The sequence below is a fragment of the Tachysurus fulvidraco genome, chromosome 9, assembly GCF_022655615.1.
Source record: "Tachysurus fulvidraco isolate hzauxx_2018 chromosome 9, HZAU_PFXX_2.0, whole genome shotgun sequence".
Lineage (NCBI taxonomy): Eukaryota > Metazoa > Chordata > Actinopteri > Siluriformes > Bagridae > Tachysurus > Tachysurus fulvidraco.
In genome coordinates this window covers 18,081,605-18,093,458 of record NC_062526.1, presented here as the reverse complement: position 1 = coordinate 18,093,458, position 11,854 = coordinate 18,081,605, and the positions used below count along the sequence as shown (strand labels likewise).

The following is an 11,854-nucleotide window of genomic DNA, read 5'->3' as shown; positions in this document are numbered from 1 at the left end:
TTCCCCAGATCTCAATCCAATCAGGATTTATGGGATGTAGTGGACAAACAAGTCTGATCCATGGAGGCTCCACCTACATGTACAGAACTTAAAGGATCTGCTGCTAAAGTCTTGGTGTCAGATACCACCGCACACCTTTAGAGGTCTTGTGGAATCCATGCCAGGCAGGTGCTTTTAATGTTATAGCTAATTGGTGTAAACGTACAGTACTGTCATTTATATCTGCTACTCTTGTATTATGAAGTATACCTGAAGTGTAGCACACAGACTTAGTCATATAATAGAGCTGAGATAATCCAGAGCCAGGCCAGGCAGCAGATTGACTGGCTCAACATATTGACTGTCTGCTAGCCAATGATGGTTTGTGACATTGTATATGGTTTAGGGCACTATATAAATAAAAACCTAGAGAAACTGTAATACTTCTGTCATTCAGTACAAAAATTCAAGTTATCAAGAAGTTTCCAACATAGAATAAAAGCACTGTAGAAAAAGTGTAGAAAAAATGGCTGCACCTGCAAGTTCAGTGACTGTGCTCTGTCGTCCAGCTTCAGGTCTTTCTTTACGTACGCCATGAGCTTCTGCTCTGGTGCAGGAAATGACAGCTTCAGGAATCCAATAACAATCCGCAGGGTGGAGAGAGCTGCAGAAATCTCATTCAAAAACTGGAAATCATTCATGATGCAGTTCCTTTCGTTGGTTTTCAAGGGTTCCTGTTGGGGAAAAACCCGTAAATTATCATAAAAGCATGATAATTTTCAATAAGAGGCAACAAATAAATAAAGTTTTTGAGCATAATGATTTTTATCATCCACTTTTTTAATAAAATGCAAGATAAACACTTCTACTGTGAAATGTCCTTTGTTACTTAATCTTATTTTCAGAGTATTTTGCTGAGAGACATTCATCAATAGACAACAATAATGAAAGAATGACATGACTGTAACAGTGCTTCTCTTTATTATAATAAAACATGAAACATTAATGTAGAGCGGTTATCATTTCATACCAGCTTGTCCTGCACTGTTCTGAAAAAGGCACGCAGCGTTGTTCCAGTGTCGTGTTTAAATAATGGAAGTGTCTGAAGGAGAAAAATGAGATGGGATGAAAAAAAACAACACATTAAAATAATCTAATGTAAACAGTTACAGTCTGAATAATGAAACAGCTTTTTAACTAAACCTCAACAATATGCCAAACATTTATTCTGATTATTTCACATCAATATCAAAGAACAACAAATCCGTTTACACTCCGTTGACACTGGAGGGTCCTACCACTCATGATACAAAAACATCTCCTTACAGAAAATATCACCATATCTACAATAAACATGTTTTTTAATCTGTTTATGTGGAGCTTCCATGTCCCTGTGAATGAGTTCTTGCTAGATAATCCCAAGCTGTCATAGTTGCTGTTCTAGAGAATGAATTCACACCTGATGACCTGTCTCAGTGTAGGTGCAGAAAACAGTCATGTGTTCCTGTGCTAGGTTTTTTCAGCATGTGCTGGAGGTGACACTGGATAATGATAATGATCCATGTTGAAGCAAACTGAGTAACTTTATGGTGGGGTGATCAAACTTTACACAGCACTGTATCTTATTTTCTGAAGCCTGAAAGCAGCTTAAAAAATTGCTTACAGTGACTTTGATCATGGGTTTCTCTTTGAAGAATCGATCTATTATCTGCCGCTCCACAGTTTGAAAGTTATAGTTGGTGCTCTGTTTCCCGTCCTCGTACACCATGTGGTCGATGTTGAAATGGCAATAGTGAGGAAGTCTTGCTCAGGAACACAAGTGATGACATGGGAAGGCTTGAGCTCCTGAGCAGTGATCACCTTAAACACAGGAACAATAATGATGATGATAATAATAATAATAATAATAATAATAATAAAACATTACCATGACGTTTTAATGGGCCATGTTCATAATTATATGACAGCAGTGAATTTTAATTATTGAACAGAAATGAAATATAAAGATGAATAATGACTATTATTAATATTGTTTCAAACAAACAGAAAATAGCTTTTGAATTAAATTAATTGTGTAGATACAGGGTGATTCAGTACAATTGTGGATCACAGTACAATTCTAATTAAACTGGTTTATAATATGTATTTAATTTACCCCTAGTGATGAAAAGCATAAAAACACAAAACTATTCTCTTCTAGAACGTACTCTTTTTCTGTTACACACACAGTGTCTTGAGTTCCAGTGCAGATGTAACAGTGTACCTGTCTGCTGTCGGTTGGTCTTTTCTATGAAATCGTTCTGCGTCTGTACGAGGTACTTGTTATAATCTGAGCCACGGAGCCTTCTGTTGGTAGGAGGTCCAGGATCGTTAAGTCATCTTTTTCCTTCAGCTTGGCTGTAGGAAAAAGAACAATTTTCGTGATGATTTAACACACTCTCAGGTCATTTTCTAGCCGGTGTATATACGTATACAACACAGCTGGACCTATTTCATAGATTTACTCTTACAGTGGTGCAAAGATGAAATTAAAAAAAAACTTACAATTAATTGACTTTAAATGTTCCATAACAGCTTCATAATTTCAGCACTTTCGCTGAAGTCCTGTTGTTCATGATCTAAAGAAGAACAAAAAAGACAAGATCATTAAAAACATAGTACAACAGTAATTACTGATAACAACCTAAACGAATCACTCTCTACAATTCTCTTCATTAACTGTAAAATGTTTTATAAAAATATGTTAACACAGATTCTTGCCCCATTGTGTGTGTACATATCAAAGACAACGATCCACATCAGTTTACATTCATCTCACCTGCCACATTCTCCTTCCTGAAGGTGTTAATAGGCACATTATTGTAACACTGCAGATCCAGATTCACAAAATAGCACATCAGTTTCTGCTGAAGGCTCAGAACCTGAGGGAGATATCTGATGTGTCCAATGTGAACATGCTATAAATACAAAAATAAATATAAATGACTTATGTGGTGTTCAATCTTCTCTGCAATAGACTGCAGGGTTTTATTCCAACCAATCAGGAGCCACAGCTGCATCATAGTAACGGTCAGCTACTTTCTCTATATGCAGAGTTGTATGAATGATGTGTGAACAAATTATAATCACTATAATCATAAAACTCGTACGCTTTTTAGGAGTTCTGAGAGAAGAGGAACATTTTTCCTTTCATCTTCCTGCTCAATTAAGTGACTGAAGCGCTGGATGGTCATCCTCTGTGTGAAGCTCCACATGATCGGAAGGTTGAACAATCCAGATGTGGGCAGGTCCTTCAGTGCTGGCTCCTTACTGTAGATCATCTTTCCCAAATTACCCAGGCCTGCCAACCTCAGCATATTACTCTGAACCTCCAATAGCTGTGTCTCAAAATTCTTCAGAAACATCACAAATTATAATAAGATTCAAATCAAAAGATTGTTCAATTACAATAATATTTTTTATCATAAAGGGTTTGTAAATAAAAATAAAAAAGCACTCTGATAACCATCTGGTAAAAAAGAAAACTAAGTTCAGTCTTAGACTCCAAGTGAAAGTGACATTTTACCTGAAAGAAGGCCTGAAGTCTTTGGTGAATGACTTTCTCCCATTCCTCCCGTTTTTCCTCACTGTCTGTTATTTGGATCTGAAGGTTCGGCTCTGAATGAGAGCAGCACACAGTTACAAGTTTTTGTCCTTTCAAATACTGAGATTAAAAACCCCCTACTTGGATTGTATTAGCTTTATATGGAGATACACTGTCTATGTGAGATATCATAAGCAATACTAAAATCCACCATGTCAGGAATTTGTTATGTTATGATATTACAGCCTGGGACAGCCAGAAATCCTTCTTCAGTCTTTATTTTGTTATGAAGAAACCTTTTTATTTGTCAAAAGGCAGTGGTCTGTTCTCTAATGAATAACCAGGTCTCAGATGAGCTTCAGTTTGCTGTTTCTATGACGTCTGGTTCATCTCAAAATTCTTCACAGCACTGGTTCTTCTGATTTACTAACTCAGTACCAATAACATAATAAATTACTGTAGTTCTCCTGCAGTGTAGAGATGGAGACTTCTCCTAATGGGCATGATGCAACAATTATGTTCATTAAAAAAATAATGGCGAGCAGAAAACATGAGATATTACCAGAGGAGCTCTCCAAGATGAACCTCAGAAACAAGTGGACGGTCATCTCAGCATCTTGCTCACTCTTTCCTAAAGCTTGGGCGAGCAGCTCAATGTCCTTCTGAAGGTGGTCAAAGAGGTGCTTCCTGATATTCAGTGCTCCTTGTGGCATCTCCGTGAGATTCTGAACATCCTGAACAACACCAACACAGGAACATCACACAGTTCAACATCTCCTGTTAAAACCACCAGCACTACAAAATTAACCATTAAACCATTTGCTAAATGATAAACTAGCTAATTAACCCTCTAATAATCATTTGATTACAACTTAAATATTTGTGGGTCCTTGGTTATTTTGTAGAACTTTTTTTTTTAGAACAGTTGTATACCTATTTTTATTTTAATTTGGAACATACCTCAGTGTGTTCAGTTGTACCCCAGATCATGGAGGAGTGTATTAAAGCTCGCACCAAGTGGAGGTTAGCGCCATAAAGACTTCTCTCTCCAACCTGCTCCTTCCGTCTGCTAGGATCACCGAGGTTGTGACCTCTTCCGCTGCCCTGTACATTACTTATTTCAACAAAAATCCCTTGTAATTAAACCAAATAAAAATGATAAAATTACTAAAATCACCAGATGCAATCACTCATAAAATGCAATGTTTTTTAATTCTTAGTTTTCATAAAGTTGTTGTTAAAAAGCATTTGGCGCATGGCATTAGGTAAACATCATGGGCGTTTTGGATCAATTCTGGTATTAAGCTGAATACTGCAAACTAAAGCTCTTTATATTCATGCATTTAACATTTACCTGAACTCTGTGAAACCTTCTACTGGTATGTGTCTCTCACCACCAACTTTACTGCCACAGTTAGCACACACTGATGTTACATATGGTCTCCCACACTAGGTTAAAAGCAAACAATAATTCATGGTGTTATTACAGTACACAATGAAATATGAGCAAATTTCAAAAGCAGTATTTGAGAGATGAAGTCGATACTCACATTTCCAATTAAAACAGGTTCTCCACAAACACACACTGGGGAGAAAGAAAATTCATTCATAGAAGGAAAAAGAAACTACTGTGAACATGAGGAGTATTGAGTTCTGATACAGGAAATGGAGACAAGGAACACCCTTGAAGTCCAAAATCAGCTTAAATAGTGAGAAGACAGGGAGCGTAGTTGAGCACAGATTCCATTAAAATACAAACTTAAAATTCAATGACTGAAAAATGAGGAAAAATTGGACCTCACATAGCACCTCACATTGAGATGTTAATCACTTCTGACTGCCCATCACACAGCTACCGCTCCATAACGGGGCATCGGAAACATTATAAACTTAATGTAGTGTGCACTTTATAAAGAGAACTAATGCTTTTGTCGATAATATGGATTTAGATACATCAATTAAAGCAGATAGAAAACTTACCCCATATCTTCAGATATTCTGATGCATTTTTAATCCAGTCTTTTATTTCATTTATTGTGTTAGGCATAGTTGGGATGAAGGAATCCTGTACAACAGAAAAGTGTATGTTTGAGGAGAAAAGGAAACATTATCAATGTAGGCTTTACAGAAGTGTTTCGAGCAGGCTGTATTCCTCATTGCTGTTTTATTCCACCAGAACCACACTGTGCAATCACTGCTTACACCCTCGAACCCCAATATTAGCTAGACTGGATATTGTAGGAATGTGTATTTCTGATTCTCTGTCTTTCTGACTCTGGTTTTTGGGAAAATATTGAGTTCCGTAAATCCATCAGTTTTTCACTATAATGTAATTTGTGCTGCTGCTACAGGATATTTTGAAGACTTGTACATTAAATCAGTTTATTTTAATTAATTTATTTGAACTTATAGTGAATATTTAGAAATGTATTTTTGTCCTAATGTATTATTCTATTGAGCCTTGATGGTTTTGGTCAGATGGTTAGTTTTTAGGCATTTTAACCCTTATGTGTAAATAACCCAGTTGAATGTTTAGTGTTTCTATTTGACTGCTAACTCTAGTGTTAGTAATTCACTACAACATGCCTCTGGTTTTTAAAGCTCAAAAGATCAAGGTGCTCAGGTATAAGAGCTAGTGTAAGAGATGACAAACTCTGCTCTTGAGCTTTGTTGGTGTTAACCCAGACAATAAAGAGTGATAACAAAAATAGTGTCTAACTGACAGGACTCACTGTATGAAGATCATCACTTTCTCACATAATGTAGAAGATCTCAAAACCTGAACTTTGCACTGACAGGTAATTAGCCACAAAACTTTAAAACAACTGACGAAATTACTCTGTAAAGTACCGACCTTGCAGTTTCCTGGACTGAAGCACAGAGCATTTATCAGTTTCATCTCTGGTGCTGTAGAAATGTGTGCTACTAGGGCAGTGTGTAAGATAATCTGTGACAGACTGCAATCCCCAAGCTCTGATTGAGAGATTTTAACAAGCTGACCCCAGCTGGTGTCTGTGTTTGACTTCATCTTCATCTTCGTGATCTAAAATGAGTTACAGAGGAGTGTGTGTGATGTAGAGTCATTAGATCATTAGTCAGGTGCCCTGATACTCAGATCATATGTTGTGCTTCATTCACATTATAAATGGCTTGAACTATGCAGCAAAGACATGCAACGACATAAGAAACTCCAGTTTAGATATATAGTTATCATATTAATACTCCTGATGATTAATGCAGAGTCATGGCAGAAGACTCTGTAGTCAATCATCATGCACTGATGTAAGTAAAAAATAAAGAATTCTAAGTGTATGAACACTTCTCACCAGAGAGCCTGTACTGTCGGCTGAAGCTGTGTTCTGTGTGAGCTGCCTGAATGCAGCTAATGCCATACACACCTGGAAACACGCGCTGCCTTCAAACTCCTGGTAAATCAAACACATCATGATGTATATAGTCCGGTTATTTTCAAACAGCACATCAGCACATATACACAAAGATAACCATCACTAATTATTTTCTACACAAACAATAGAAACAAAACTAATAATTCTGATTATTACTATAATTACTATTATTTAAGTCCAAACCTGTGCAATCTCATGTGAAGGCTCTTTTAAAGCTCTGAATGAGTCAACGACTATCTTCTCATACATTTGTCCATACATCAGGAACTGATCCACTGCTCGTGTAGAGTCCTGTTAAATTGTTACATTGAGAATAAAATTACAGCTTTACAATAAAAAATGTTTCGAAATGTACAGATTATTTATCAAAAATAAACTTACATTCAATTTAATAATCATGACTGAAAGACAAAAATGTATGTTGTGTATGCTGTTCATTTGTTCCTTCATAACATGTTAATTCATTCCCAACTTCACATCTGATGAATTTCTGGAGAAGAATGTGCAGATTTGTACCTGTTCTTCTAACACCTCACTCGGTATAGTCCACTGAAACCTCTCACTCTGTCCCAGTTGATGGACCAGGCTGAATCCATGTGTCTCACAGATGTTGCGTAAAAGGAATATCTGTATCCACGGATTGTCCGTGTCAGACAAAAGCTGTTTCAAGCGTTGTAGGAGATGTCTGCACTCTTCAGCATCATCTGTGACCTCTAAAGTATAAACACAAAAATGAACAGGGGTTTTCCATTAACCCTCAAAAAAGTTTCAGAAATGACCACCACCACATGCTAATGCCTTGGTAAAGCTCCTGTAAAACAACACTATTAATTATTTTCTACTGTAATTATTTCAAAATAAAAGTCTCCAATAGCCCTAAAAATCTCTATTGGGTTAAAGAAACTGTAACGTTTAGTCTGTTACTAGGTATTGATTTATTTGTTTCCAGTCTCTAAAAGCTACTTCTGAAAATAGCTAGAAGGAACTTTAAAATGTGGAGGTTGATGATGTAGTGCTAATGAAAGTAATGTGTGTGCCTTCTCATGTGTGTGTGGAGCTGCTCATACACACATGTTATAATTGCAATGTGCTTGTGAATGAGAGTGTTAAAGTAACCAGAACAGTTCATTATATTGACGCAAATGAGATAAGTACTCTAGGAGAAATGAAAGAAACGTAGGTTACATTAGAATATAGCAACTAAATGGTCTAAACTTTGTGTGGCTTTCACACAAAAATCACGTCCATGCCAATGTGTGCAAGGACAGAAAAAGTCACATTAAAAAGAACATAGAGGTTGTATTCTGAAAGTAAATATTTTGAAGGACCTTCACACAGTACAATCCTGATGGCCTCAGATGCAACCGTGATGGCAAACCGCAGTTTTGCGATGGTGTGTAGATCCTCAGAAATCATGTTCTGGTCAGACTCGATAAACACACAGGTACCAAGACATTTGACTGCCTTGTTTATGAGACATCCTTGACTGGAAAAGCGGATGTGATCCTGCAGAATATTTTAATAAGTACAGTTTATAAAACAGAATATTAAGCTGAATAAATCTAAGCTTTTTCAATGTTGTTGTTTGGATGTTTCACACTGATGCATGGCCATTGTAAAATGGCATGATGTGTTGGATCAAGTGCTATTCTATGTGCTGCATTAGTGGGATGACAACAGGATTTGTGTTACTTCCATGACTTTATATTTGCTATGTTGGTTTCACTAATGCTCTTGATCATCCTACAAGCACTTTACACAGATTAATCTGATTTATAATAGCTGCTAGAAGAGTTTTATATTATAACGCCTTGGAGCAATTCGAGAGACAGTGCTGACCTCGATGCTGCGCACCACCATGAAGTAGATTTCATCAGCGTTCCTCTCGTTTGATTTCACAGCCTCTTTAATGAACATCTGGAGCTGAGGTGCTGTTTCCTCCATTCTGGCCCCCCCAAAAAACAAACAAACACCAGCTCTCAATTTAGGTGATTAGGTGATTTCAGTTAAAAATAATAGCATGATGATACAAATATCACAATGCTAACAAATTCTAGATTCTGATTGGTCAAAAGTAAGAACATTATATTGGTATAGCTTAATATATTCTCTTAAACATACTGCAAGAAAACCACTGCCATTCAATTAGAGGTCAGTATTCACAATTATAAGATCCACTGCATCACGTTTTACTTTTACTCTCTAATGCTGGACAACTATTCTACGAGCAGAGATCCAAATGAACACAATACCCGCATTTCAGTAGGATCTTGAGTACGAGAGACTGGACAGCCGGGTCTGGGTTCATGTACTGCTGTAATGTGGACCTCCCACTTGGAGCTATAAAAATATGTTCATATCACTTAAGAAGAAACAATCTTTTACATTAAGGTTATTCATTCTTATTCATTTTAATACTGTTTATTTGTTTATTTTCTTCATGTAGCATAAATCTGAAGACCATTTTCACTACTGCAGGTAGTTTTTTGTCTAATTCAGTCATATATATTTTTTTTTATATATTTCAGGACATTTTGATATGAAATACTTATTAATTCACACACTGTACACAAACTACATTTCATTACAAGTTCTTAAATCATTACCTTCTGTAGATGGGCTACATCTTACATAGTCCATGAGTTTGTTCAGTACGTTGTCAGTCAGCTGCTCTTTGCTACTGATAAAGTTCCACATGAACTCCACGAAGAAGGAATTGCACTTTCTTCTAAATCGGTTCACTTTCAGAAAGGTGTCTCTGGTAAAAAAGGAAAGAAGTGTACACTTAGAAGTTTCTAAAGGTTAGAATTTTTGAATTTCTTTCTGCAAGAATAAAATGATAAACATTTTAATTGAGATATTCTTACTGGCCACAACTCCACAAGGTTTGTAGTCTTTACTGATCGGTGTTTTGCATTTCCTACACTGCGAGGTCTTCATGGTCCTTTAAACAAGAAATGTGAAACATGGGTCCACATTCCACCTCAGCTGTGTTGTCCTCTGTGAAATCTTTATCACAGTAGCCACATACGCTCTGAGACAGAAGAGAATAAAGTTTTACAGTAGCTTTCTAACCTTTAATTATTATATATGCTTGCAAGTGACCTCTTACAATTGTCAGTTGTCTATTGTACAATGTACACTGGTCAGTTACTGAGGCAATTATTGACATTAATAACCTGTCGTTCTTGAAGTTCTCTCAAACTTTATGTTACATAATTCAGTAAAGAAAGCTGAAAATTTGTGAAGGAAAAATGTGTTAAGTAATCTAATATGTTTATACACTGATCAGCCATAACATTAAAACCACCTGCCTATTGTACAGTTCCATTTTGTAGAGCCAAAACAGCTCCGAGTCATTGAGGCATGGACTCCACAGACCTCTGATGGTGTGCTGTGGTATCTGAGACTAAGACTTTAGCAGCAGATTCTTTGGACTTATCTTGAACTTGTTTGTTGGGCACATCCAACAGATGCTGGATCAAATTAAGATTGTTCTTCAAAACTGTTCCTGAGTGGTTTATTAAGTGTGTCAGGTAGCAACATCCTGCTGAACGAGGCCATGAACTCCAGGACTCAAGGTTTCAGGAAACCTTTTCAGCAGTTTTGTGCTACAGAAGCTTTAATGTAGGATCAGACCAAATGACTGGCCTTCACTACACACACAATCCTTGTACCTTTATTGAGCATTTTACTTTAGGGTACCATTAACATTCCACAGCACCTGCTGTTTTGGAGAATCTCTGACCCAAACGACATACAAATCACAGTTTAGCCCGTGATAAGTCACTCAGATTCATACACGTACTAATTTTTCCTGCCTTCCAATACATCGACTTCAAGAACTGACTTTTCACTTGCTGTGTAATGCATCAGACCCTGACAGGTGACACTAACAAAATCATCAGTGTTCCTCACTTCAACCAGTGAATCTGTGGTTTTAATGTTAAGGCTGATTGATGCATAAAGACTATAATTCCTTGTAACATGGAACAGTGGATTCCAGGTTGATGCAACATGCTTATAAACTGACACCTCAGTAAAAAAGTCGATAAATTCAAACATATAAATGGCTAAATGTGAAGATCGATACAGTACAGGACTCAATAGTTTTTCCTCATAGCTTCAAGTTATTTAAGATATTTAGCTGCACAGACACATTACTCATCATTATACTGATCATCAGTTGTTTGTGTGTGTTAAAGTGAAACGTTTGTTGTTGTTTCTCATCTGACAGACTCACTTAAACACATTACAAGCATTCTTGCTACATTTAGCCAGAGTCAGGATGACTTGATCAATCACAAATTCCATCTGTTTCCCTTCTTCTGAGTTTAGTTTCTGCACAAATATAACATTGAGGGTTATTTACAGGAGTGATCATTAATAATACATAATGATTTATTAAACTTAAAAAGAATGGAAAGAATTGTCATACCTTCCACGCAAACAACAGGTTTCTTACAAGATGATCAGCAATTTCTTTTCCATTTCCTGCTCATTTGTAGGAGGTGGTCCATCAGTAGATAGATTATCCACTTTGCCAAATAAGTCTGAAATATGAAACAGGTATCAGTGAGCTGTTTTTTTCTGTGTGTGCAATAAATGTCTGTACTTCAGTATTATGCAACTTGATATTTCGAGGTGTTGCTTATGGTGTAACTTAGTTACACCATAAGCAACAGTTAAAAAATTGAATGGGTCAAATGGTACAGGTCCTCACACCATGAACTTATCACATGATGCTATTCTAATTATTTCTATTATCGACTGAAGAAAGTTGACCTTGAACCCTGGGGATTATTTAAATAGGTTTCACAAAGCAATTTTAATCAACAAAAATAAAACATTATTCATTATTCTATGTAAAATAGCATGTTATCCA

The 11,854-nt window shown here is 36.5% G+C and overlaps 1 pseudogene; it reads right to left on the bottom strand.

Moving 5' to 3' along the window:
- LOC125138434 overlaps nucleotides 1-11,854 on the bottom strand; it is a 99,209-nt pseudogene that overhangs the window by 40,997 nt on the left and 46,358 nt on the right.